At 36.3% G+C, this 27,763-nt stretch overlaps 1 protein-coding gene across 2 annotated transcripts in view; it reads left to right on the top strand.

Annotated features, from left to right (window-relative positions):
- The window catches only part of NEXMIF (neurite extension and migration factor), a 179,293-nt gene that overhangs the window by 73,791 nt on the left and 77,739 nt on the right, over positions 1-27,763 (top strand). The window lies entirely within an intron of this gene.

The following is a 27,763-nucleotide window of genomic DNA, read 5'->3' as shown; positions in this document are numbered from 1 at the left end:
ATTAAAGTGTTAATCTAGCTTTTAAAAGTAATGCTTTTATCTCTAAGTGTAAAGAGGTTGTTTGTTTATTCGTTACCTATTCATTCTAAATAGAATAAATCATTTGGGAATTAAGAAAGCAGGAACTCATCTTTTCCAATCTATAAAGAAAATGATTGACTAAATTAGCTACAAGAGCCAATATTTTAGTTTCTTTTCATATTGACTGGGCTTGAATTTCTTTAAAAAAAACCTTACCTTAGATTTGTAAGTTTCAAGGATATGTTCACTTAATTTAACACATAGATAATTTTGCTCTAAATAAAAATAGCATAAGTGCTCATTGTTTTTGGTGAGAAACAATCGACAAAATGAAAAGGCAGCCTATGGCATGAGAGAAAATATTTGCAAGTCATATATCTGATAAGGGATTAATATCCAAAATAAAGAACTGACACCACTCAATGGCAAATGAAACAAAACAAAACAAAAAATCCAATTTAAAAAATGGACAGAGGAACTAAACAGACATCTTTCTAAAGAGTATGTACAAATGGCCAACAGATACATGCAAAGGTGCTCAACATAACTAATCATCAGAAAAATGCAAATTAAATCCATGATAAATTATTACTTCACACTTGTTAGGGTGGTCATCAAAAAGGCAAGAAATACCAAGCGTTGTCACGAATGAGGAGAAAACGGTATCCATGTGCACTGTTGGTGGGAAAGTAAATTCGTTCAGCCACTCTGCAAAACAGTATGGTGGTTCCTCAAAAAATTAAAACTAGGACTACTCTATGATCTAGAAATCCCAGTTCTTGGTATATATATATATATATAAAAAATCCTATCAGGGTCCTGAAGGAGTTATCTGCATTTCCATGTTCATTGCAGGATTGTTCACAATAGGAAAGATATGAAAATGATCTAAGTGTCAGCAGAAGAATGGATAAAGATGTGAGATGTGTGTGTGTGTGTGTGTGTGTGTGTGTGTGTGTGTTATTCAGCTATAAGAAAGAAGGAAATCCTGCCATTTGGACAACATGGGTAGAACTTGAAGGCATTGTCCTAAGTGAAATAAGTCAGACAAAAATAAATGCTGTATGATATCATTATGTATGGAATTTTAAAAAGCCAAACTCATGGAAACAGAGTAGAATGGTGGTTGCTAGGATCTGGGGGTTGAGGGAAATGGGGAGATGCTGGTGAAAGGTAATGTCAATTATCTCTCAATAAAGCTGAAGAAAAATTTTAAATAAATAAATTTAAAAAGGAACCTAGAGGTCATTGCGAGCTGGGGTAATTGAAGAAAACTTTTTGAAAAAGGTATAACTTGAACAGGATAATGAAAGGAACTCGAATTTAAGGAAAATAATGTAATTTCCTATTTGATTAACGAACGGTGTTAAGGTGCAGAGACAGAAATGGAAATAATGCTGTATGGGGGAGCCAGTAATGCAGCAGTTTGTTTAAGGGGTAAGAATTAATATTAGGGAAAAGTGGCAGAGGATGTTGAAATATATTAGCTTCAGATCATGAAGTGGAACCACTGATGGTTTTTGAGTAAGGAGATAATGACATGTGCAAAGAGGATGTTTTTCAAGAGAGAGTTTTTGCTAAGCAGTGTAGAAAATGTTTTGGAGGCACAGAGAGCAGCTGGAAAGCTCTTGCTCTAACCCAGCTGGGGGAGAATGAGGGCCTAGCACCTAGCACAGGCATTGCAAAAAGATACAATAGTGATTAGATTTGGTGACGCCGATAGAGTTAGGGCAAAGGAATGGCTCTTAGTTGCTCAGATTTGAAACCCTGAAATGATTGTGACTTTGACAGAAATAAGATAGTGGTTATAATTCCAGACATTTTTCAGTGATCCTGAAAGGATTTATTTCTGTCAGCTTTGATATATAAAATAAGAAATCATTCATTTTCATGATGAAGCTGAAAATTAATATTAAAAATGTAAAATAGAAGTCACTATTTTAATTATATACCTACATATCTTCTAAAAATAAACTCTGGATCTGAGTTGGAAAAATATGTATATTAAGGTTGAATCAAACAAGCGTACATTTTTATAGAAATATTAATTAAATTGAGTTGTCTTGATTAGTGATTTAAATCAACATACTTTATTCCATTAATGCAAAGATTTTGTGCCCTCTGTGGGGGTCTCTGGAAAGGCAAGACAGCTTACTGACAGCAGGGTCTGGAACATTGCCAAGCCAGTTCCAGAGCTCAGCCCACTTTGTCTAGAAATTAAAGCCAATAGAAAGTTCCCTGAAGCTCCACAACAACACAAATATGTGTGGGGTGTCATTTATGAACCAACATAGAGTTGAAAAGCAAGAAGTCAATTATATTCAATCTCACATTGTTCTGTAATTGTTCCATGTCAGTTATATATTCAGTTGCGTATTGTTGGCTAATTGTTTTGTGTCAGTTACATATTCTTCCTTCCATTATTGTTGAATTTCTTATTTCACATACATTAGACACAGTATTCCTAGGTAAACTGGAAGCTCCCCAGGGACAGAGACTATGCGTCCCTTTTGTTCCCTCCAATGAATAGCATGATACTTGGCACATAGCTAAGAGTTGAGGTAGAATAAGGCATATTAAAATATTTGTCTGGATCCATAGTACTATTGTACACTTCTGTAGCACTTTAGGTTTCACAACAGTACTGTAAATGTTGACTTTATACCAGCAAGATGATTTTATATTCCTAGCACAGCTAGTCCCAGATATACTGGGATGTTTATATATAATCATGCAGACACAAACTAAGAAGTAGAAATATATACTTCTCTGTCAAATGAGTGGATCTGACCAATTAATGACCTGTTCTTGGCTTTTCCACTCAGGCCTGCTAGTTAAATTCACTGAGCTCAGAATTTCCTTAACTGCAAAATAGGATGAGAATATTTCTACTGTGGCAACTAGTTGTGATGATTAAATACAATAACAGGTAAATATCCTGGCAGTACCAGTTCCTGGGAGTGAGAACAAATAAACCATTGTCCATTTTGTTGAGATGTGCTAGAGGGATGGAAAAAAAAAAAAGAAAAGAAATCCCTTTTTTAAAAAATTTTTTTAATTTATTTTTTATTTATTTTCAGCATAACAGTATTCATTATTTTTGCACCACACTCAGTGCTTCATGCAATCCGTGCCCTCTATAATACCCACCACCTGGTACCCCAACCTCCCACCCCCCCCGCCACTTCAAACCCTTCAGATTGTTTTTCAGAGTCCATAGTCTCTCATGGTTCACCTCCCCTTTTTTTGACAAATCTATTCAGAAATTCTGGTTCTGAGTTACGGTATCTGTGGCCAATATTAAGGTACTGTTAAGCTCTAAAATACTGTGATTATAATGTTCACGATCCCTCTTCATGTATATTGTCATTTATGGTAAACAAAATGCTTTCACAGCTCTTATCTCATTTGATCTTCACAACAGAAAGAAATGTGTTAAAAGCATTAATCTATTTATTTAGTCCTTAATACATGCTAAATCAATTCATGTACTCAATAAAAACATTGAGTACTAGTGATGTGGCGATGTATCAGTGAAAATACAGATGATACAGATAAAAATTCCTGCTGTCATGGAACTCATATTCTGGTGGATTGAACTCTGAGTGAAGAAATCTGGCCACTAGTTCTGATGTAGTTGTTAACTCACCAGTTTTAAGAGAAATATGTCTGTGTTTACATTCGTATATGCGTGTGTTCTTATACAAATGTTTTCCCAAGACTTTTATTGTTTCAAATAGATTATTGTCTCCAATAGAATATTGGTTTAATCCCACACAAAGTTAACAAAATTTGTTTTTAGAATGCATAGTATTGGTCTGGTCTCTGGTAGCATCTCTGGCCAGCACTTGGTAAAGTGCTTTGTCTCCAGGAGGGTTCCCTGGAACTCTCTCCAGGAGAGTTGCTGTGTTTTTTCCCAGCATGTTTTTTTATACATCTGCTTTTCATTTTGCTTTTTGTTTTGTTTCAGTTTGGAGTTTAATGAAAAGTAATGTAGAGCCTCTGTATTGTTTGCTTTCCTTTTTTCTTTTTTTAATTAAGGCTGTACCATCTAATTAATACAGCTCCTTAAAGATTATCAATTGAATAAAATAATTATTTTCTAAGTGTTTTCTCACCTCTCTTCTTTATTTTCACATCCTTCCTAGGAATTTGGGGCCTGTTATTATGATTGCTGTTTGACAGCAGGAGGAACTAAGGTATAAAGAAAGTAAATACTCTCTAGGATTAAAAAGCTGTAAGTGTTACTTGTAGACTTGTGCTCTGTTCACTATAGCAGCTTTCCCCAGCTCAGCCAGCCAGTAATCTATCACACCAAGAGAGAAGGCAGCAGTTATGCTGAACTTGGAGCCAGAAGACTTGACCTCTGGACCTAGTTCTGCCTCTTTTATGATCTTGGACAAGCAGCTAAGCATTCTGGATGTCAATAAAATGGGATAAGTGATAAGCTTTTCTAAAACTCTCTTTTTGTATACCTTTCTCTAATCGTCTCTTTTTTTTTATTTTTAATCTCACCTTTTCTTTCTTCTATTTATTATTAAGCTGAGACTAGCTTTGTCTCTTGTATCCTTGACTGATTTTTCTTTGTATTTAGAGAGAGAGAGAGAGTGAGATCAGGGAGAGAGAGAATCTTAAGCAGACTCCATGCCCAGTGTGGAGCCAGACACAGGGCTCAATCTCAGGACCCTATCAGACCTAAGCTGAAATCAAGCCAGACACTTAGCCAAATGAGCCATCCAGGTACCCCTGACTCTGCTTTAGTCTGCCCCTCAACCTCTTGGTATCATTTTGTCCTATGTAATATTTATTTGTCTGTTTCTTGCATCATCCTTGAATGAACAGAAAGTGAACCTAATTTGGCATCTTTACAAAGGATATAATATCTTAATTCATTGCTTATCAAAAGAATATGAAATATTAAACACAATGAAGATTAAAGATCCTAAATAACTTGGTAAAGATTTATTTTACTTTAAGGAGCTAATGAAGAAGTTTATTTAAATACATTTTTAAAAAGAGGCTATCAAGCTAAGGAAACTCTATACTACATTAGTGTGGGGGATACATAGATATATGTGTATAATTTTAATTAAGTTTGGATGTTATTTCGATCTGATACATGTACCAAAGGAGTTATGTGTGTACCAAAGGAGTTATCGTTAGTGATTAATAGTGAGTAGAATAGCTTTTGAAATGTGTAGGTTACTGTTTACTGAGTCTCAATGCTAGACATACTGATAGCATGAAACTCTACCTCCTAATTACTCCCAGGGTCCAGTTCTGCTTTCTGTCTAATCTTCACTAAATCATAGAATATTTTTCAGAACATTATAATTTAGATATCTGATTGAAAGGAGAGGTTAGTCAAACAACACAAATGTTCTCTTTGAAGCTAGATTTTTCCTTCTTCTATACCCAACCCCCCCTTATTTTAAGATTTTTCTAGATGCCTGAGAGGCAAGGGCAAAGAGCACAGAGTCTTTCTTCCTATCACTTAATTTAGCATCCTGGGACCTTGTGGGAAATAAAGGAATCTTGTTACTGTGCTGTGGGGAGTCAAGAAAGTGGGAAGCTGGCTTATAAGATGCTGCTAGTCTCTCCCAGTCTGGAGGAGGTTGGGTTCAAAGAATTTAACTAACCTACTGGCTCAGAGAGATGGCTAAGTGATGGTATGTGAACTTAGTCTTACCCCTCATTGCTAGTCTCCTCAATTTACACTCTGTGACATCTGCTGCTAGCTAAGGAATGAGCTATAAGTGAATACCTGAAGCTAGTGGAGGGTTTGTATTTGTCTATAGGATTTCGCTAAATAGATGAATTGTAGTTGTAACACCAGACACAAGAGAATGTTATCAACAATGAGGCCCTGAAATGGAGACAGCTTCTACTTCAGGTAGGATGCTTTCTTACACACTTTCTATGGGAAGGAGTCATTCCCATGCCACATAGCCTACAGATAATATATGGAAAGAAAGGGAAAATGAAAGGAGAAATAATACTGAGAGATTACATTAGAAAGTAAACAATGTACATCTTATCTTGGAAGATCTTGGATACCAGGCTGAGGAACCTAAAATTTATAGTTTACATATATAGTTAGAACAAGTCTTTATTGTGATCTGGGTTATAAAAGAAGAGTGTAGCCTTGAGATTTAAACAAACCTGGCTTTGAATTACTCTTTCTGATACTTACTATGGGATTTTCCCTATGTTGCTGCTTCTTCAATGTGCTTCAGCTTTCTCTTTTGTAGAATATGGGTAATAATAATTTAGCTTAAATAATTATTAATATTAAATGTTGCAAATATTAAGTGAGATAATGTACTTAAAGTTTAGTGCCTATCATGTTTTAGGTACTCAATAAATAATACCTATTATGAGTAATCTTTGGACCTCCTTATAGCCCTTTGATTCCAGTTTGGTGAATAAGCTTTGGAAGAAGGAAATGAGGTTGGTCTCTGTTTAGCCATTATATCACTTCCAATCTGTAGAGCACTTGATAACACAGAAAATTGAAGTCTGGAGGAGAAATAGATAGCCTAAGGTGACATAATAATGTCAGAGCTAGGACTAGAACCCAGATCTCCTAATGCTAAATTCAGTGCCCTTTTCATTGCACCATAGTCCTCAAAATTGGAGCTTAGGTCACTTCTATGATTTGTTTCTACCAAGGCTATGGTAGTCGATACTGAGTAGCTTTTAAAGTTATAGCTATATGAATGGCACAAGATTAAGCAAGAATAGTTATTTGCATACTAATGTACATTGTTTATGGTAAACCCACTAGAAAAACTGCACGCTTCTCTCCCCATTTTGTCCTTAAAAACCAGTATTTATTAAAAATTAATATAACCGGGGCCCCTGGGTGGCTCAGAACGTTAAGCCTCTGCCTTTGGCTCAGGTCATGATCTCAGGTTCCTGGGATCAAGCTCCGCATCGGGCTCTCTGCTCAGCAGGGAGCCTGTTTCTACCTCTCTCTTGGCCTGCCTCTCTGCCTACTTGTGATCTCTTTGTCTGTCAAATAAATAAATAAAATCATTAAAAAATTTAATATAATCAAAAGACCTCTAATCATCAAGACAATCTTTCATAATGGTAATTTTCTTTAAAAAATCCTAATTTCAAAGGAATGCAGTTTTCAAGTTGTACAAGGATGATTCATTTTATAAATTGCAGCCATTATCTTACTCTGTCTAGAGAAAAAATACATTGAAATTTTCTTTGTTTCAAAAGTACCAAAACAGCATTGATATGTTTTCTTTTTTCTTCTGGATAAAGCCTACTTTCATTGAATTATTTTGTAATTCAATTTATTTTTTAAGTTTTTATTTAAATTCTGGTTCATTAACATACAGTATAGTATTTGTTTCAGGTATACAATACAGTGATTCAACACTTACATCCAAAACCTGGTCCTCATCTCAGCAAGTGCACTCCTTAATCCTCATCACTATTTCATCCATCCCTCCACCAACATCCCCTCTGGTAACCATCAGTTTGCTCTCTATACACGACTCTGTTTCTTTGTTTGACTCTCTCTCTCTCTCTCAACCCCCCTCTCATTTTACCTCTTTGCTCATTTGTTTTGTTTCCAAAATTCTACATATGAGTAAAATCACATGGTATTTGTCTTTGTCTTACATATTTCACTTAGCATAATAATCTCTAGATCCATCCACATCATTACAAATTACAAGATTTCATTCTTTTTTGGTGGTGGAGTAATATTCCACTAAATATATAAATAACATCCTTTTATATTTTCATCAGTCAATAGAAACTTGAGCTGTTTCCATATTTGGCTATTGTAGATTTTGCTGGTATAAACATTAAGGTGTATGTAGCCATCTGAAATAGTATTTTGGGGGTAAATACCTAGTAGTGCAATTGCTGGATAATAGGGTAGTTCTATTTTTAACTTTTTGAGGAAGCTCAATAATGTTATCCAGAGTGGCTGCACCAGTTTGTATTCCCACCAAGAGTGCAAGAGTGTTCCCCTTCCTCTACATCCTTACCAACATATGCTGTTCCTTGTGTTGTTGATTTTAGTCATTCTGACAGGTGTGATATGATAACTCATTGTAGTTTTAATTTGTATTTCCCTGATAATGAGTTATGTTAAGCATCTTTTCACGTGTCTGTAGGCCATATAGATGTCTCGGAAAAAATGTTTATTCATGTTTTCTGCCCATATTTAATTGGATTACTTGTTTTTTAGGTACTGAGTTTTATAAAGTTCTTTATAGATTTTGGATACTAACATTTGATCAGATATGTCCTTTGCAGCTATCTTTCCCATTCCATAGGTTGCCTTTTCATTTTCTTGACTGTTACCTTCCCTGTGGAGAAACTTTTTATTTTTATGAAGTCCCAATAGTTTACTTTTTGCCTTTGCTTCCCTTGCTTCAGGAGATGTATCTATAAAGAAATTGCAATGGCGGTATCAAAGAAGTTGTGGCCAGTGTTCTTTTCAAGGATTTCAATGGTTTCCTGTCTCACATTTAGGTCTCTAATCCATTTTGAAATTATTTTTTTGTGTATGGTGTAAAAAAGTTGTTCAATTTCATTATTTTGCATGTTGTTGTCCAGTTTACCCCCCCACATCATTTGTTGAAGAGACTGTCTTTTTTCCATTGGATATTCCTTTCTGTTTTGTGGAAGATTAACCATAAATTTTTGGGTCTATTTCCTAGTTTTCTATTCTATTCCGTTGATCTATGTGTCTATTTTTGTACCAATACCATACTGTTTTGATCACTACAGCTTTGTAATATAATATGAAATCTGGAATAGTGACGCTTGCAGCCTTGCTTTTCTTTTTCAAGGTTTCTTTGGTTATTTGGAGTCTTCTCTGGTTCCATACAAATTTTAGGATTGTTTGTTCTAGCTTTGTGAAAAATGATGGTGGCATTTTGATAGAGATTGCATTAAATGTGTAGATTGCTTTGGGTAGTATGGACACATTAACAATACTTATTTTTGTAATCCATGAGGGTGGAATGTCTTTTCATTTCTTTGTGTCCTCTTCAATTTCTTTCATTAGGGGCGCCTGGGTGGCTCAGCCACTGCCTTTGGCTCAGGTCATGATCTCAGGGTCCTGGGATTGAGTCCCGCATCGGGCTCTCTGCTCGGCAGGGAGCCTGCTTCCCTCTCTCTCTCTCTCTCTGTCTGCCTCTCCATCTACTTGTGATTTCTCTCTGTCAAATAAATAAATAAAATCTTAAAAAAAAATGATATGCTGACTTTAAAAAAAAAATTTCTTTCATTAGTGTTCTGTAGTTTTCAGAGCACAGGTCATTCCCCTCTTTGGCTAAGTTTATTCCTAGATATCTTATTGTTTTGGGTTCAGTTGTAAGTGGGATTGATTTCTTAATTTCTCTGCTGATTCATTATTGATGTGTAGAAATGCAACAGGTTTCTGTATGTTGATTTTGTATCTTCCAACTTGACTTATTTGTGTATCAGTTCTAGCAGCTTTTTGTTGGAATATTTTGGGTTTTCTATATAGAGTATCATGCCATCTGCAAATAATATAAGTACTACTACCTCCTTGCCTATTTGGATGCCTTTTATTGTTGTCTGATTGTTGTGGCTAAGAATTCCAGTACTCTGTTAAATAAAAGTGGAGAGAATGCACATGCCTGTCTTGTTACTTACTATAGAGGAAAAGGTCTCAGTTTTTCCCCATTGAGGATGATATTAGCTGTGGATTTTTCATAGATGGTTTTTACTATGGTGAGATGTGTTCCCTCTAACCCTACTTTGTGGGAGGGTTTTTATCATGAATAGATGCTATACTTTGTTAAATGCCCTTTATTCATCTATTAAAATTATCACATTCTTTTTTTTCCATAGGCTTTTTTTAAATTAATTTTTTATTTTTTATAAACATATATATTTATCCCCAGGGGTACAGGTGTGTGAATCACCAGGTTTACACACTTCACATTCTTTTTAATTAATGTGATGTATTACATTGATTGATTTGTGAATACCAGACCACCCTTGCATCCCAGGAATGAATCTCACTTGATTATGGTGAGTGGTTTTTTCAAATGTATTATTGATTTCAGTTTGCTGGTATTATATTGAAAATTTTTGTATCCATGTTCATCAGAGATATTGGATTATAGTTCTATTGTTTAGTGGAGTCTTTATCTGGATTTGGTATCAGGGTAAAGCTGGCCTCATAAAAGAAATTTGGAAGTTTTCTTTCCATTTCTATTTTTGGAACATTTGACAAGAATGGTATAAATTCTTCTGTAAATTTTAGGTAGAATTCACCTGGAAAGCTATGTGGTCCTGGATTTTTTGTTTTGGGGATTTTTTGATTCAATTTCTTTGCTGTTTATTGGTCTGTTCAAGTTTTCTATTTTTTCCTATTTCAGTTTAGGTAATTTACATGTTTCTAGGAATTTATCTATTTCTTCCAGTTTGTCCAATTTGGTGGCATGTATTTTTCAATAATATTCTCTTATATTGCTTATATTTCTGTGGTGTTGCTTGTGGTATCTCCACTATCATTTGTGATTTTATTTATTTGGGTCTTTTCTCCTTTCTTTTTGATAAGTCTGGCTAGGAGGCTATCAATTTAAATAATGTTATCAAAGAAATATCTCCTTGATTCATTGATTTGTTCTACTGTGGGTTTTTTTTTTTTAGTGTCTGTATCATTTATTTCTTCTCCAATATTTATTATTTCCTTCCTTCTGCTGGCTTTAGCCTTTGCTTGCTGTTCTTTTACTAGTTCCGTTAGGTGTTTGGTTAGGTTATTTGAGATTTTTCTTGCTTCTTAGGTAGGCCTGTGTTGTTATACACTAACCTTTTAGGACTGCTATTACTGCATCCCAAATGTTTTGGACCATTGTGTTTTCATTTTCATTTGTTTCCATGTATTTAACAATATTTTCTTTGGTTTCCCAGTTGACCTATTCATTATTTAGTAGCATGTTATTTAACTTTCAAGTGCTTGTGGTTTTTCCAGATTTTTTTCTTGTGGTTGACTTCTAGTTTCATTTCATTCTGGTCAGAGGAGGTGCATAGTATGAAATCAGTCTTTTTGTTCTTGTTGAGGCTTAATTTGTGACCCAGTATGTGATCTATTCTGGAGAATGTTCCCTGTGCATTTGAAAAGAATGTGTATTCTGCTACTTCAGGAGGAAATGTTCTGAATATATCTGTTAAGTCTATGTGGTCCAGTGTGTGATTCAAAGCCATTGTTTCCTTGTTGATTTTCCTGTTTGGATGATCTGTCTATTGATGTAAGTGGGGGTGTTAAAGTCCCCTGCTATTATTGCATTATTACCAATTAGCTCCTTTATAATTGTTATTAATTATTTCATATTTTGCTTACTCCATGCTAGATGCATAAATATTTATAGTTGTTATATCTTCTTGTTGGATAGTTCCCTTTACTATGATATAGTGCCCTTCTTCATCTCTTTTTACAGGCTTTGGTGCAAAGTCTATTTTGTCCGATATAAGTATTGTTACTCTGGATTTCTTTTGACATCCATTTGTGTGGTAAATATTTCTCCATTCCCTCACTTCCAATCTGCAGGTGTCCTTAGGAATAAAATGAGTCTCTTGTACGCAACATACAGATGAGCCTTGTTTTTTCATTCATTCTGATACCCTATGTCTTTTGATTGGAGTGTTGAGTGCATTTATATTTAAAATGATTGATGATAGATATGTATTTATTGCCATTTTATTACCTGTTTTGTCATTGCTTCTGGAGTTTTTGTCTGTTCCTTTCTACTCTTTGTCAATTTTGGTCTTCCTTTCCACTCAAAGAGTCCCCTTTAATATTTCTTGCTTGGTTGGTTTAGTGTCATGAACTCCTTTAGTTTTTATTTTTCTGGCAAACTCTTTATCTCTCCTTCTATTCTTAATGATAGACTTGCTGGATAGAGTATTCTTGGCTACAGAGTTTTCCCATTCAGTACTTCAAATACATCTGCCACATCTGCCATGCCAAATTTCTGTTAAGAAATCTCCAGCTAGGCTTATGGGTCTTCCCTTATAAGTTAAGAGCTTCTTTGGTCTTGATACTTTTAAGATTTTTTTTAATAATCTGACTTGGTGTTGGCCTTTTTTGTTGATTTTGATGGGGGGTGGTTCTCTATGCCTGCTGCATCTGGATGTCTGTTTCTTTCTCCAGATTAGCAAAGTTTTCAGCTATTATTTCTTCAAATAAATTTTCTTCCCTCTTTTCTCTCTCCAGTTCTTCTGGGACTCTTATGATAAGAATATTATTACATTTGATGGAGTCACTTAGTTCCCATAGTCTGTTCTAATGTTGCATACTTCTTTCTTCTTTGAGCTTCTTTACTTTCCATTACTGTCTCTTTTAGGAGACTGATTTGCTCCTCTGCTTCTTTAAGCCTGCTGTTCATTGCATCAAGTGTGTTTCTAACCTCATTTATTTCACTCTTCATCTCTGATTGACTTTTTTTAACCAATTATTTTTTTTATTTCTTTTCAGTGTAACAGTATTCATTGTTTTTGCACCACACCCAGTGCTCCATGCAATCCGTGCCCTCTCTAGTACCTACCACCCAGTTCCCCCAACCTCCCATCCCCCGCCCCTTCAAAACCCTCAGATTGTTTTTCAGAGTCCATAGTCTCTCATGGTTCACCTCCCCTTCTCCTCACCATCTCCCCTTGTCCTCCATGCTATTTGTTATATGCTCCACAAATAAGTGAAATCATATGATAAGTGACTCTCTCTGCTTGACTTATTTCACTCAGCATAATCTCTTTCAGTCCCGTCCATGTTGCTACAAAAGTTGGGTATTCACCCTTTCTGATGGAGGCATAATACTCCATAGTGTATATGGACTACATCTTCCTTATCCATTTGTCCATTGAAGGGCATCTTGGTTCTTTCCACAGTTTGGCAACCGTGGCCATTGCTGCTATAAACATTGGGGTACAGATGGCCCTTCTTTTCACTACGTCTGACTTTTTAAACTTTTTTTTATTTCTGTAAGTGTCTCGCTGATATCATTTATTCTTTTCTCAAGCCCAGTGAGTATCCTTATGATTGTTGCTTTAAATTCTCCATCAGGCATTTTATTTATATCTGTTTCACTTAGCTCTCTGGATATGGTCCTATCTTGTTCTTTCATTTGGGATAAATTCTTCTGTCTTCTTATTTTGTCTAAGTCTCTGTCTTCTTCTGTGTTACAAAAGCAAGACATGTTTCCTGTTCCTGGAAGTAGTGACTTTATGAAGAAGTCATGGCTACAGCTCCCCACTCTCCACAGCAACTGTAATCCATTTCTTCCCTACACCACATCTCTGTACTTCCTACATTTTTGATGTGGCCTTCTCTCTCCTTTTATTGGTAGAGTTTGTTCTGTAAGTCATAAGGTTTATTTCTGGGATATTTAGAAAGATTTGATAGTTATCTAGTTGTGTTTGTGGGATGAAGCAAGCCTAGGGTCCTCCTACTGTGCCACCTTCTTCCTCTCCTTCATGTATATGACACTTTGGTTGTCTATTCATTTACTGATGTACATTTGACTATTGTGAATAGTGTTATTGTGAGTAGTACTGCCATGAATATTCAAACAAGTTTTTGTTTGTACAATTGCTGTCAGTTCTTTTAGGTATACACCAAGGAGTAGAATTACAGGATCATGATAGTTTGATGTTCAACTTTTTGAGGACCTATGAAACAGATTTCTATAGTGGCTATAGCATTTTCCATCCCCACCAGTGATGTTTCAGTTTTCCAGTTTTTCCACATCCTCACCAACACTTGTTATTTTTCTTATTTTTTGTTATAACAGCCATCCTAGTAGATGTGATGTGATATTTCATTGTACTTTTGGCCTTCATGTCTCTAATGACTAACGACATTAAATATCTTTTCATGTGCTTATTAGTCATCTGTATATTTTCTTTGGAGAAATGTCTGTTCAAGTCTTTTGCTCAAGGTTATTTGTCTTTTGGTTGTTTAGTTGTAAGCTTTCTTTATATATTCAGGATACCAGAGTACATTTTGTGGATTATATTTTCTCTTTCTTGATAGTTTCCTTTGAGGCACAAAAGTTATTAATTTTCATGAATTCCAGTTTAGTTTTTCTTTTGTTGCTTACACTTTTAGTGTCATATATAAGAAACTATCATCAAACCTAAGGTAATAAAGATTTACCTGTATAGTTTTCATCTAAGAGTTTTATAGTTTCATCTCTTATACTTAAGTTTTTAAACCCTTTTTAGTAAATATTTTCCATATGCTATGGTAGAAATATATGTCATTCTTTTGCATGCTGATATAGTTGTCTTAGCAACATTTGTTGATGAGATTATTCTTTCCTGATTGAATGTCTTCCCTATCCCTGTCAAATTTAATTAACCCTAGGTGTATGGGTTTATTTCTGAAATCTAAATTCTATTCCATTGATCTATATTTTTATCCTTATGTGAGTATCACACTGTTTTGTTTACTGTAGCTTTGCAATAAGTTTAGAAATTAGGAAATGCAAGTCCCCCAATTGGTTGGGGTTTATTTTCAAGATTGTTATGTTTATTCTGAGTCCCTTAAAATTCCAAATGAATTTAAAGATTAGATATTTTTTCCCACTTTGTCAAATATTATTTGACCATAGAGTTTAGGGTCCATATCTGGGCTCTCTATTCTGTTCCATTGGTCTATGTGTCTGTTTTTGTGCCAGTACCATACTGTCTTGGTGATCACAGCTTTGTAGTATAGATTGAAGTCTGTCAACATTTTTCCCCACTTTGTTTCTCTTTTTCAACATTCTCTTAGTGATTCAGAGTCTCTTCTGGTTCCATACAAATTTTAAGATTGTTTGTTCCAACACTTTAAAAAATGCCATTGCTATTTTGATTGGGATGGTGTTAAAAGTGTAGATTGTCTGGGCAGCATAGACATCTTAACAATGTTTATTCTTCTGATCCATGAGCATGGAATGTTTTCCCATCTTGTGTCTTCCTTGATTTCTTTCATGAGTGTTCTGTAGTTCCTAGAGTATAGATCTTTTACCTCTTTGGTTAAGTTTATTCCAAGGCATCTTATGGGTTTTGGTGCTATGATAAATGGAATTCTCTAATTTCTCTTTCTACAGTTCCACTGTTAATGTATAAGAAAGCAACTGATTTTTGTGTATTGATTTTGTATCCTGCCACATTACTGAATTGCCGTTTGAGTTCTAGTAATTTGGGAATGGACTCATTTGGGTTTTCCACATAAAGAATCATGCCGTCTGCAAGGAGAGAGAGTTTGATTTCTTCTTTGCCAGTTTGGATACATTTTGTTGTTGTTGTTGTTGTTGTTTGTTAGCTATTGCTAAGGCTTCCAGCACTATGTTGAAAAATGGTGGTGAGAGTGGGTATCCTTGTCCTGTTCCTGATCTAAAGGGAAAGGTTCTCAGCTTTTCCCCATTGGAATGATATTTGCTGTAGGTTTTCTTAGATGGATTTTATGAAATTGAAGAATGTTCCCTCTATCTCTATACTCTGAAGAGTTTCAATCAGGAAATAATGCTGTATTTTGTCAAATGCTTTTTCTGCATCAATTGAGAGGACCATGTGGTTATTCTCGCCTCTTATTAATGTGTTCTATCACATTGATTGATTTATGAATGTTGAGCCACCCTTGCATGCCAGGGATAAATCCCACCTGTTTGTGTTAGATAATCCTTTTGGTGTACTGTCGTATCCTATTAGCTAGGATCTTGTTGAGAATTTTGGCATCTATATTCATCAGGGATATTGGTCTGAAATTCTTTTTGGTGGTATCTTTGCTTGGTTTTGAGATCAAGGTAATGCTGGCCTCATAGAAAAGTATGGAAGTTTTCCTTCTGTTTCTACTTTTTGAAACAGCTTCCAGAGAATAGGTATTTCTTCTTTGAATGTTTGGCAGAATTTCCCAGGGAATCTATCAGGCCCTGGGCTTTTGTTTTTTGGGAGGTTTTTGATCACTGCTTTAATCTTGCTACTGATCTATTCAGGTTGTCAATTTTTTCCTGTAGTTTATAGGTTTCCAGGAATACACCCATTTCTTCTAGGTTGCTTAATTTATTTGCATATAGCTGTTGATAATAATTTCTGATTATTATTTCTATTTCCTTGGTGTTAGTTGTGATCTCTCCCTTTTCAGTCACAATTTTATTAATTTCAGTCCTCTTTCTTTTTTTTTTAATAAGATTTTATTTATTTATTTGATGGGGAGAGACACAGAAAGAGAGGGAACACAAGTAGGGGGAGTGGAAGAGGGAGAAGCAGGTTTTCTGCTGAGCAGGGAGCCTGATGCAGGACTCTGGGATCATGACCTGAGCCAAAGGCAGATACTTAATGACTGAGCCACCCAGATGCCCCATCCTTTTGCTTTTGTTTTGGATAATTCTGTCCAGTGGCTTATTGGTCTTACTAAATCTTCAAAGAACAAGCTTCTAGTTTTGTTGATGTGTTCTACTGTATTTCTGGTTTCTAATTCATTGATCTCTGCTCTAATCTTAATTATTTCTCTTACTGTGCATGGGTTAGGCTTAATTTGTTGTTGATTCTCTGGTTCTTTAAGGTGTAAAGAAAGTTTGTGTATTCAGAATTTCTCTCTCTCTCTCTCTCTCTCTTTTTTTTTTTTTTTTTGAGTGAGGCTTGGATGGCTATGTATTTCCCCAATAGGACCACCTTTACCATATCCCATAGGTTTTGGACCAGTGTGTTTTTGTTCTCATTGGTTTCCATGAAATGTTTAAGATCTTTTTTTTTAAATAAACATATATTTTTATCCCTAGGGGTACAGGTCTGTGAATCATCAGGCTTACACATTTCACAGCACTCACCATAGCCCATACTCTCCCCAGTGTCCATAACCTAGCTACCCCATCCCTACCCCCCACCCCTCAGCAACCCTCAGTTTATTTTCTGAGATTAAATGTCTCTTATGGTTTGTTTCCCTCCTGATCCCATCTTATTTCATTTTTACCTTCCCTACCCCCCAAACTCAAATTCCTCATATTGGAGAGGTCATATGATAATTGTCTTTCTCTGGTTGACTTATTTTGTTCAGCATAATACCCTCTAGTTCTATCCATGTCGTTGCAAATGGCAAGATTTCATTTCTTTTGATGGCTGCATAGTATTCCATTATACATATATATTTATATATGTATATAGCAGATGTGAGATAGATTCTATCTATCTATCTATCTATCTCACGTCTTCTTTATCCATTTGATGCAAACATTCTTGAGCAGGATGGTCTTTAGCTTCCAAGTGTTTGAATTTCTTCCAGACTTTTTCTTGTGATTGAGTTCCAGTTTTAAAGCATTGTGGTCTGAGAATATGCAGGGAATAATCTCAGTCTTTTGGTATCAGCTGATACCTGATTTGTGACACAGTATGTGGTATAGTCTAGAGAAAGTTCCATGTGCACTCAAGAAGAATGGGTATTCTGTTGTTTTAGGGTATATGTTCTGTATATATCTATTAGGTTCATCTGGTCCAATGTGTCATTCAGAGTTCTTGTTTCTTCGTTGATTTCCTGCTTAAATGATAACTCCATTGCTGAGAGTGGAGTGTTGAGGTCTTCTACTGTTAACATATTATTATCAATATATCTCTTTTTTTTTGTTAACCATTGGCTTATGTAGTTGACTGCTCCCATGTCGGGGTCATACATATTTACAATTGTTATATCTTCTTGTTGGATAGACCCTTTAAGAATAATATAGTGCCCCTCTGTATCTCTAACTAGTCTTTAGCTTAAAATCTATTTTGTCTGATATGAGAATTGCTACCCTAGCTTTCTTTTAAGGTCTGTTGGCAGCAAAAAGGGTTCTCCATCCCTTCACTTTCAGTCTTTAGGTTCAAAATTAGTCTCTTGTAGATAGCATATGGATGGGTCCTGTGTTTTTATCCAGTCTGCAACCTTGTGCCATTTCACGGGAGCATTTAGGCCTCTCTCATTGAGAGTGATTATTGAAAGATACGATTTTATTGTCATCATTTTGCCTATGAAGTCCTCATTTCTATAGATTTTTTTTTGTAAATTTCTGTTCTATATAACTTTTGGGGTCTTTCTCCTTTTGTAGACCCCCCCTTAATATTTCTTGCAGGGTTTTCTTAGTGGTCACATAGTCTTTCAGTTTCTGCCAGTCCTGGAAGCTATCTTTCCATCCATGCTAAATGACAGCCTTGATGGATAAAGCATTCTTGGCTGCATGTTATTCTCTTTTAACACCCTGAATATGTCTTGCCAGTTCTTTCTGGCTTGCCAGGATGCTTTGGGCAGGTCTGACGTTATTCTGGTGTGCCTCCCTCTGTATGTAAGGAATCTCTTGCCCCTCACTGCCCTTTAGATGATTTCCTTGCTTCTAATATTTGTGAGTTTTACTATTACATGCCTGGGCATTGGTTTGTTCTCCTTGATCTTGGGAGGGGTCTTCTCTCCCTCTAGGACATGAATGCTTATTTCCTTCCCCAGATTAGGGAAGTTCTAAGCTAGGATTTGCTCAAATATATCTTCTAGTCCTCTCTGTCTCCACCCCTCAGGGATCCCAATAATTCTGACATTGGAACATTTCACTCCACCATTTATTCCTCCAGTTCTGTTTCCATGGATTTTAGCTGTTTGTTCCAGGCCTCCTCCTGTTCCTTATTTTCTATCAGTTTGTCTTCTAGATCACTAATTCATTCTTCTGCCTTATTTACCTTACCTGTTAGAGTATCTAGATTAGATTGGATTTCATTGATAACATTTTTTAGCTCTGCCAGATCAGCTCTCATTTCTGCCCTTGAAGAATCTATGTTGCCCTTAATGGTTTTCTCCATCCTAGGTATTGTCTGAATAACTGTTTCCCTGAAGTCTATTTCTGACATCTTGCTTATATCCATATTCATTAGCTCTGTGGCAGAGGTCACAGTCTCTGAATTTTTCCTGTGGTGGGTGTTCCTCCTCTTAGTCATTCTGTTGAGGGGTGGTTGAGGGAATGTACAAAATCCAAATTATTGATCACAACCCAAGCAAGATGCACCTGTTTTATAGCGACCCTGGGGTTGTCAACCTCTTGTTCTTCCAGCCTGTCTTCTGGAGGAGGAGCCTGCCATGCTGTTACTCAGGCAACACTTTTTTGGCAGAGTTGCCCTGCCCCCTGTGTGTGTGGAGGGGTTGGGCTCAGTGAAAATTGGTTTTTGGAGGGCTTTTGTTTTCTGGCGGCTTTCTCTGGTGGCTTTCCATGTCCCTCACCCCACCCAAGAGTCAGAGCAGAAGTGACCATATCCAAACTTCTGTCTCAGAACAGAGATTCACAGTCTGCCCTTCAGTGCACTCTCCAGGTCACACTGTCTCCTTTTCTGTCTGTGATGCTAAAAACCACATTGTCCTGGGTTGTGCCCCCACAGCAGCACTCCCAGCCCTTGCTTCCAGGTCCAGGCATGTCTCTGCCCTTTGTGCTTCTAAAACCGCTAGTCACCCCCCATTTGTACACAAACCCCTGCAGCTCCAAGTTTCAGTCTGGGGGGCTGCCCTAAAGTCCTTTCCCCACTGCTACTGGTCTGTGAGTCTGTGCCCAGTTCCCATTGAAGGAGGCTTTTGCATTCTGGTGGCACAGCATCCCAGAGGCTCCCTCCTCCTTTCATTTATCTTCTAGTATCTGCCTGCAGAATAACAACTCCCTGCTTTATACCTTTTGACCAGCCACCTGAGATATTCTGTTTGGAGAGATCCAAATATATCTTCTTACATCTCAGTTGATTTCATTGGTATTCAAAATGGTCTGGTAGATATCCAGCTCAATTCAGGGGACCAGTTGAAATAGGATCCTCTACTCCTCCACAACTTCCCCCCAACCCCCTGCCATTCCATATGTTGCCTTTTAGTCTTATTGTTCCCTTCACTGTAAAGAATCTATTTATTTTATTGATGTTCCAATAGTTTATTTTTGCTTTTATTTCCCTTGCCTCAGGAGACACATTTAGTAAGATGATGCTATGGCTAATATCAAAGAGATTACTGCCTGTGTTATTCTCTAGGATCTCAGTAGTTTACTGTCTCACAATTAGGTCTTTAATCCATTTTGAAATTATTTTTATATATGGTGTAAGAAAGTGGTCCAGTTTCATTCTTTTGTATGTTGCTGTCCAGTTTTCCCCCACACCATTTGTTGAAGAGACTTTTTCCCATTGGACATTCCTTCTGGTTTTGTGGAAGATTAATCAACCATATATTTATGGTTTCATTTCTGGGATTTTTATTCCATTCCATTGATCTATGTGTCCATTTTTATGCCAGTACCAGACAATACTGATGACTACAGCTTTGTAATATAGCTTGATACCTAGAATTGTGATGCCTCCTGTTTCGGTTTTCTTTAACAAGATTGATTTGGATATTCAGGGTCTTTTGTTCCATACAAATTTTAGGATTGTTTTTTTCTAGCTCTGTGAAAAATGCTGGTGATATTTTGATAGGGATTGAATTAAATGTGTAGATTACTTTGGGTAGTATAGACATTTTAACAATCTTTGTTATTCCAATCCTTGAGCATGAAAAATTTTTCTATTTCTGTGTGTCCTTTTCAATTTCTTTCATCAGTGTTTTTGTTTTCAGAGTACAGGTCTTTTATCTCTTTAGTTAGGTTTATCCTAGGTGTCTTATGGTTTTTGATGCAGTTATAAATGGAACTTATTCCTTGACTGCTCTTTCTGCTGCTTCATTATTGCTGTATAGAAATGGAACAGGATCTCTGTATGTTGAATTTTTGTCTTGTGAGTGACTGAATTCATGTATCACTTCTAGTAATTTTTGGTGGAGTCCTTTGGGTTTTCTATATGAACTCTCACGTCATCTGTAAATATGCAAGTTTGACTTCTTCCTTGCCAATTTGGATGTCTTTTATTTCTTTCTGTTGTTTGATTGTTGAGGCTAGGGCTTACAGTACTATGTTTAATAGAAGTAGGGAGAATGGACTTTTCTATTTTATTCCTTACTATAGGGGAAAATGTCTGTTTTTCTCTTTCAAGGATGATATTAACTGTGGGTTTTTCATATATGATCTTTATTATGTTGAGGTAAATTCACTCTAGTCTTTGCTTTTTCTGCATTTATTGAAGTGATCATACAGTTCTTATACTCTCTTTTATTAATGTGATATATCATATTGATTGATTTACAAATAGTGAACCATGCTTACAATTCAGGAATGAATCTCACTTGATTGTGGAGAATGATTCCTTTAATGCACTGTTGGATTTACTAGTCTATTATTGAGAATTCTTGCATGCATATTCATTAGGCATTTTGGCCTGTAGTTCTCCTTTTTAGTGGAGTATGTCTGGTTTTAGTATTAGCATAATGCTGGCCTCATAGGATGAATTTGGAAGCTTTCCTTCCATTTTTATTTTTTGGAATAGTTTGACAATAATAGGTATTAAATTTTCCTTAATATTGGAAAAACTCACTTGTGAAGCCATGTGGTTCTGGACTTCTCATTATTGGGAAATTTTTGATTACTTATTCAATTTCTTTGCTGGTTGTTAGTCTGTTCAAGTTTTTTTTAATTTCTTCCTGTTTCAGTTTTGGTATTTATCCATTTCTTCCACATTGTCCAATTTGTTAGCATATATTTTTCAATAATATTCTCTTATAATTATTTTTATTTTTGTTGTGTTGGTTGTTATTTCTCCTCTCTTATTTATGATTTTATTTATTTGTATCTTTTCTCCTTTCTTTTTGATAAGTCTGTCTAGTGGGTTATCAATTTTATTAATGTTCCAAAGAACGAGTGCCTGGACTCTTTGATCTGTTCTATGGTGGGTTTTTTTTCTTTGTTTGTTTCTATATCATTTATTTTTGCCCTAGTCTTTATTATTTCCTTCCTTCTACTAGTTTTAGATTTTGTTTTTTGTTATTTTTCTAGCTTCTTTAGGTATAGAATTAGATTGTTTATTTGAGATTTTCTTGCTTCTTGAGGTGGGCTTGTATTCTCATATATTTCCTTCTTAGGACTGCTATTGTTGCATCCCGAGGGTTTTGGATCATTGTGTTTTCATTTTCATTTGCTTCCATGTATTTTTATTTTAATTTTTATTTTATTTATTTATTTAGAAATGTTTTATTTTTTATTTGACAGAGAGAGATCACAAGTAGACAGAGAGGAAGGCAGAGAGAGAGAGGGAAGCAGGCCCCCTGCTGAGCAGAGAGCCCAATGCAGGACTCGATCCCAGGACCCTGAGATCATGACCTGAGCCGAAGGCAGCGGCTTAACCCACTGAGCCACCCAGGCGCCCACTTCCATGTATTTTATTTTTTAATTTTTTATTTCTTATAAACATATATTTTTATCCCCAGGGGTACAGGTCTGTGAATCACCAGGTTTACACACTTCACAGCACTCACCAAAGCACATACCCTCCCCAATGTCCATAATCCCACCCCCTTCTCCCAAACCCCCTCCCCCCAGCAACCCTCAGTTTGTTTTGTGAGATTAAGAGTCACTTATGGTTTGTCTCCCTCCCAATCCCATCTTGGAACTAGAGCGTATCATGCTTAGCAAAATAAGTCAAGCAGAGAAAGACAACTATCATATGATCTCCCTGATATGAGGAAGTGGTGATGCAACATGGGGGCTTAAGTGGGTAGGAGAAGAATCAATGACACTTCCATGTATTTTTAAAATTTCTTCTTTAACTTCCTGGTTGACCCACTCATAGTTTAATAGCATGTTGTTTAACTTCCATATATTTGTGGTCTTTCCAAGTTTTTTCTTTTGGTTGATTTCAAATTTCATAGCCTTGTGATCAGAAAAGATGCATGATATGATGTCAATCTTCTTGTATTTGTTGAGGGTTGATTTGTGACCCAGTATGTGATCTATTCTTGAGAATGTCCCATGTTCACTTGAAAAGAATGTGTATCCTGATGTTTTAGGATGGAATGTTCTGTATGTATCTGTTAAGTCCATCTGATCCAGTGATGCCTAGGTGACTCAGTCAGTTGGGCTTCTGCCTTCGGTTTGGGTGATGATCCCAAGGTTCTGGGATTGAACCCCATGTTAGGCTTCCTAGAGCCTGTTTCTCCCTCTGTCTACTTCTACCTCTGCCTGCCACTCCCCCTGCTTGTGCTTTCTCTTATCTCTCTGACAAATAAGTAAATAAAATCTTAAGAAAAATGTCCATGTGATCCAGTGTGTCATTTATTTTTTTTAAGATTTTTTTAATTTATTTGACAGACAGAGACCACAAGTAGGCAGAGAGACAGGCAGAGAGAGGAAGGGAAGCAGGCTCTGCAGAGAGGCGATGTGGGGCTCGATCCCAGGACCCTAGGATCATGACCTGAGCTGAAGGCAGAGACTTTAACTCACTAAGCCACCCTGGCGCCCCTCCAGTGTGTCATTTAAAGCTATCATTTCCTTGTTGATTTTCTGTTTTGATGATCTGTTCAGTGATGTAAGTGGAGTGTTAAAGTCCCCTACTATTATTGCATTATGATCATTTAGTTCCTTTATATTTGTTATTGATTGTTTTACATGTTTTGGTGCTCCCATGTGGGGTGCATAAATATTTGCAGTTGTTAGATCTTCTTGTTGGATTGTCCCTTTTAGTATTATATAGTATCCTTCTTTATCTCTTTTTAAGTCTTTGTTTTAAAGTCTATTTTGTCCAATATAAGTATTCCTACCCTGGCTTTCATTTGAAATCCATTTGCATGATAAATGTTTCTCCATCCCTTCACTTTAAATCTGCAGCTGTCTTCAGGTCTAAAATGAGTCTCTTGTAGGCAGCACATGGATGGGTCTTGTTTTTTTGGTTTTGGGGTTTTTTTGTTTTGTTTTTATCCAATCTGACACCCTGAGTCTTTTGATTGGACCATTCCGCTCAATTATATTCAGAGTAATTATTTATAGATAGGTATTTATTGCCATTTTATTACTTGATTTGTCATTGTTTCTGGAGATTTTTCTCTGTTCCTTTCTAGTCTTTTTCACTTTGGGTCTTTCTTTGTGCTCAAAATATCTTTTAATATTTCTTGCAGGACTGATTTAGTGATCATAAACTCCTTCAGGTTTTTTATGGGAAGCTCTTTATCTCTTTTATTCTGAATGTTAGGCTTGTTGGACAGAGTATTGTGGGTGCAGATTTTTCCCATTTGGCACTTTGCATATATCATGCCACTTTTTCCTGGCTTGCCAAGTTTTTGTTGAGAAATTTCTAGTTAACTTTATGGGTCTTTCCTTGTAAATTAAAAACTTCTTTTGTCTTGGTGTTTTTAAGATTTTTTTTGTCACTGTATTTTGAAAATTTACTTATAATATGTGTTGGTGTTGGCCTGCTTTTGTTAATTTTGATGGGGAGTTCTCTGTGCCTCCTCGATATGGATGTCTGTTTTCATCCCCAGATTAGTTAAGCTTTCAGCTATTATTTATTCAAACAAATTTTCTGTCCCCTTTTCTTTCTCTTCTGGGGTTCCTATAATATGTGTGCTGTTTTGACTGATGGAATCACTGAGTTTCCTATGTATTTTTGTGCTAACTTTTTTTTTTAATTTTTTATTTTTTATAAACATATATTTTTATCCCCAGGGGTACAGGTCTGTGAATCACCAGGTTTACACACTTCACAGCACTCACCAAAGCACATACCCTCCCCAATGTCCATAATACCACCCCCTTCTCCCAAACCCCCTCCCCCCAGCAACCCTCAGTTTGTTTTGTGAGATTAAGAGTCACTTATGGTTTGTCTCCCTCCCAATCCCATCTTGTTTCATTGATTCTTTTCCTACCCACTTAAGCCCCCATGTTGCATCACCACTTCCTCATATCAGGGAGATCATATGATAGTTGTCTTTCTCTGCTTGACTTATTTCGCTAAGCATGATACGCTCTAGTTCCATCCATGTTGTCGCAAATGGCAAGATTTCATTTCTTTTGATGGCTGCATAGTATTCCATTGTGTATATATACCACATCTTCTTGATCCATTCATCTGTTGATGGACATCTAGGTTCTTTCCATAATTTGGCTATTGTGGACATTGCTGCTATAAACATTCGGGTGCACGTGCCCCTTTGGATCACTACGTTTGTATCTTTAGGGTAAATACCCAATAGTGCAATTGCTTTTATATCACTTATTCATCTCTCTGCTTCTTCCAGACTTCTGTTCATTGTATGAAGTCTGTTTCCAATCTGTAATTGCGTTTTTCATTTCTGATTCTTTTTTAACTCTTATATCTGTGGTATGATATTCCTGATATCTTCCATTATTTTCTCAAGTCCAGCTAGTATCCTTATGATTTTTCTTTTAAATTTTCCATCAACATTTTACTTATATTTGTTTCATTTAAATCTCTGACTGTGACCTTATCTTGTTTTTTCATTTAGGATGAATTCTTCCATCTAGGTATTTTGTCTAAGTCTCTTGCTTCTTCTCTGTGTTATATAAACCCATTATGTTTTGTAGTCCTGAGAACCATGGCTTTATGAAGAACAGGTCATATAATGTCCAGGGCGTGGCATTTTAGGGAGGGTCTCATGTGTGCTGCATGGACTCTGCTATTGTATTTTGGCTGCACTATCCTTCAGGTCAGTCTTCTGCAGAGGTTCTTCTTGCCTGCAGTGAGGAGTACTTGGTCCTTGCCCAGAACATGGCATGTTTAGACTAGGTGTACTCTGGTCTGCTTATTAAATGAGAGCTGATATTACTTCCACTAGAACTGAAGTGCTGCAGAACTCTCAAGTTGGGAGACTTGGTGTGGGCAGGGATTTCTGCTGGTCTTATGGGAAAGGAGCCCATCATGCTGGAACTGAGACAAACTGGAGTCTGAGAAGAGTGCAGGGGTGTAAGACTTGGTGTAAGCAAGTTGAGTTAAGCAGATTAAGTGTTTATGCTGAAGAGTGATGGAGGGAAATGGTGCCATCCAGGTCCTATGTCTACAGAGAGGTTTCTCTTTGAACACTGCTTCTCTCAGGAGCACTCCAAGAAGAGGAGATAATCTCCCCACTGTACACCCTAGGCACTCTTCAGATTGCTGTTTCCACAGTCTGCCTCTAGGTTGTTTCCTGTCTTCTCTTCAGGATTAGGGCAGTGGCCTTAGGGTTTTATTCCAGCCAAGCCTGCTGACCTTTCAAACTCCAGCCTCTAAACCTTGCTTGTTGTAAGAACTCAGGAAAATCAGCCCCTCTTGTTTTCCCAACCAATGGCTTTGGGAAAATATTCTCCTTGTGCATTCCTCTGTGTTCTCCTCTCTCTTGTTTTTCTCCATGACCACAGCTCCCTCTCCTCCATAGCATCCACAATCTGTTTCTCCCCTAAATCACATCTCTGCACTTCCTACCTTTTCAGTGTGGCTTATTTCTCTTCATTTAGTTGTGGAGTTTGTTCTTTCAGTCTTCAGGTTCATTTCTGGGTTATTTAGGATGATTTGATAGTTACCTAGTTGTTTTTGTGGGATGAGGCAAGCTTAGGTTCTTCCTACTCTTCTGCCATCATAGTTTTGTTTTTTCCTTTATTCTATTAATGTGGTATATTATATTGATAGGTTTTTGAACATGAAACCACCCTTTCATTGCTGGGATAAATCACACTTGGTCGTGGTATATAATCCTTTTAATATGATGCTGGATTCTATTTGATAGTTTTTGGTTGAAGATTTTTCCATCTATATTTATAAGAGATACTGGTTTGTAATTTTTTTCTTGTGATGTCTTCATTTGGCTTTGGTAATGGCCTCATAGAATGAGTTAGAAATTTTTATTCTATTTTTTTGAAAACCTTGAGAATAGTTTATTCCAATTTTTCTTTAATGTTTTACAGAATTCGCCAATAGCTTCATTCAAAAGTCTTACACTTTTTTTTTTTTAGGAAGGTTTTGGCTCAAACTTATTAGTAGTAATCAGTCTGCTTAGATTTTCTATTTCTACTTGAGCCACTTTGTGTAGTTTGTGTTTCTAGGAATTTGTACATTTTATCTAGCTTGCCTACCTTTTTGGCATACAACCGTTCATAATATTCTCTTATAATCTTGTTTATTTCTGTAAGGCCAGTAGAACATCTCCACTTTAATTTATGATTTAATAATTTCACTCTTGCCTTCTTTTTTCTTAATCAGTCTAGCTAATGGTTTATGACCTTTGCTGATCTTTTCAAAGAAAAACTTATAACTGCAATGATTCTTTTTTTGACTAATATCTTCTATCCTGAATATAGAAGCATTTTTATTTTAAAAATTTTTTAAGTTGAATTAGGCAACATATAGTACATCATTAATTTTCTAATGTGATGTTCAGTGATTCATTAGTTGTGTATAACACCCAGTGCTCATCACATCACATGCCCTTCTTAATACCCACCACCAGGTTAACCCATCCCCTTACCCCCTTCCTTCTGCAACCCTCTTACACTATTGGTGGGAATGCCAACTGGTAGAGCCACTCTGGAAAACAGTATGGAGGTTCCTCAAGATGTTAAAAATAGAGCTACCTTATGACCCAGCAATTGCACTACTGGGTATTTACCCAAAGACACAGATGTAGTGAAAAGAAGGGACACCTGCTCCCCGGTGTTCATAGCAGCAAGGTCCACAATAGTCAAACTGTGGAAAGAGCCAAGATGTCCTTCAACAGACAAATTGAAAGAAGCTCAACATCACTCATCATCAGGGAGATACAAATCAAAACCACAATGAGATACCACCTGATACAAGTTAGAATGGCAAAAATTAGCAAGATAGGAAACAACAAATATTGGTGATAAAGTGGAGAAAGGGG

This window comes from Mustela putorius, unplaced genomic scaffold, assembly GCF_011764305.1.
Source record: "Mustela putorius furo isolate JIRA1106 unplaced genomic scaffold, ASM1176430v1.1 tig00001114_pilon_pilon_pilon, whole genome shotgun sequence".
Taxonomy (NCBI): domain Eukaryota; kingdom Metazoa; phylum Chordata; class Mammalia; order Carnivora; family Mustelidae; genus Mustela; species Mustela putorius.
The sequence above is the reverse complement of the archived record's forward strand: the minus strand, read 5'-3'. Positions and strand labels throughout refer to the sequence as shown.